The sequence below is a fragment of the Suncus etruscus genome, chromosome 4 (assembly GCF_024139225.1).
Source record: "Suncus etruscus isolate mSunEtr1 chromosome 4, mSunEtr1.pri.cur, whole genome shotgun sequence".
Lineage (NCBI taxonomy): Eukaryota > Metazoa > Chordata > Mammalia > Eulipotyphla > Soricidae > Suncus > Suncus etruscus.
Genome location: NC_064851.1, coordinates 64120926 through 64122815, shown reverse-complemented (window position 1 = coordinate 64122815; position 1890 = coordinate 64120926). Strand labels below are relative to the sequence as shown.

Genomic DNA, 1890 nt, shown 5'->3' with positions numbered 1-1890 from the left:
TGCAAAAAAAAAAAAAAGAAAAAAAGAAAAGAAAACTACAGACCAATATCCCTGATGACCACAGATACAAAGATCCCTAACAAAATTCTGGCAAAAAGGACCCAACGCCTCATTCAGAAGGTCAGACACAATGACCGAGTAGATTTCATTTCAAGAATAGCAACATTTTTAAATTAAACAAGAATTGACATAATTTTACTGCTAAACTGATCCTCCAAGGGCACCTATAAAAAATGTCTCACACAAACAACTAGATTCCAGACAAATAAAAACTAAAATGGCAACATAACCCTTTCAGGGGTCCTCAAACTTTTTAAACAGGGAGCCAGTTCACTGTCCCTTAGACCATTAGAGGGTCTGACTATAGTAAAAACAAAACTTATGAACGAATTCTTATGCACACTGCATATATCTTATCTTGCAATGAAGAAACAAAACAGATACAAATACAATATGTGGTCCGCGGGCCATAGTTTGAGGACCACTGCTTATGTAATTAATATAGTTCAAATAATAAGACACCAATGTAGCTGAAAAAGATTAGGAAAAAAAATCATTGCTTCTCAGCCTTTTGGCTAAGATCAAGTGTAATATCTGTTCTTATCAGTTTAATATCTGATATATTGTCTATTCGATGACAATATATTAAATGGATTTGTGGCACTAGGAACTGGAATAGGAGCTTGCTCCATCCATTTCACGCATCGACCTGGTATTGCAGCACCTCCAGGAACAGTGCACCAAAAGAAAAAAAAAAAAACATTAGGAAAAAATCCATTAATTCGCTGCCTCCAGGAAACACACATAAACATAAAGGATAAATAAGTATTCATATGAAAATAATGACAATCATACAAGCTAGTGGAAGATAAAAAGTAAGGCTGTAATAATTATATCAAGCAGAATAACATTCAATATAAAAAAGGTAATTCAAGACAATAATGGACCCTTCTAGCCCCTTTACTCATCAAATAAGAAAAAATTATTGTAGTTGATCAAAAGCACTATCATTAATATTTATGTACCAAGTAAAGTTTATAAAAGTTCTAATTATAAATGTAAAGAAACACATTGACAGAAATACAGCAGTAGTGGAAAATTCTTCATTTTTACCAGGAGCAGGATAAACCAGACAGAATATCAGTAAGGAGACAAGAGACCTATATGAGAAGCTAAAAAACTGGGATATTTGGATCATACAGAGTTCTTCATACACATTCAAGCATACACATCCTTCTCTAGAGCACAAGAAACATTGTCAAAAATAAATTAGATATTAGGACATAACTCAAACATATATGAATTTAAAATATAGAAATTTTACAGCATAACTTCTCTAACCATAATCCCATAAAAGCAAATATAGCCAAGTAAAGAATCTGTAGAAAAATGTCCAACAGAAGGAAACTGAACTACTCAGCTAAACAGTGACTGGAAAAAGAGGCAATAAAGGAAAACACACAAAGATTTATTAAAACTAATACCATCAAATAAATGGAATAAGAAATAAACAATTTCTTCTCACAAGAAAAAGAAGAAAATTATCAATGAAGAAACAAGAATGCCAAAATGTACATGAACAAACACTCCACATAATTAGTCATCAGGAAGATGAAAATTAAAATGATAAGATATTGTCTTAAACTACAGGAAGTAGCACACATAATACAGAATAAGAACAACCAGTTCTGATGAGAAAGCAGAAAGAATGAAACTCTCATTCACTGCTGATATAAATGCCTCTAGTCCAGCTTTTTTTGAAAAATACATGGATATTCATCAAAAAACTGGAAAATGCAGTTCCATATGACCCAGCAATACCACTCCTAGGGTATACCTTAGGAAACAAAAAACACAATACAAAAAATGCATTTTACAATCTTATATTCG

General features: G+C 32.2%; 1 non-coding gene across 1 annotated transcript; it reads left to right on the top strand.

Annotated features, from left to right (window-relative positions):
- The first annotated feature begins 555 nt into the window (after positions 1-555).
- Positions 556-746, top strand: LOC126008137 (U2 spliceosomal RNA). The gene has a single exon (XR_007495524.1). It is a non-coding gene; the product is annotated as a U2 spliceosomal RNA (small nuclear RNA).
- Positions 747-1890: the final 1144 nt, after the last annotated feature.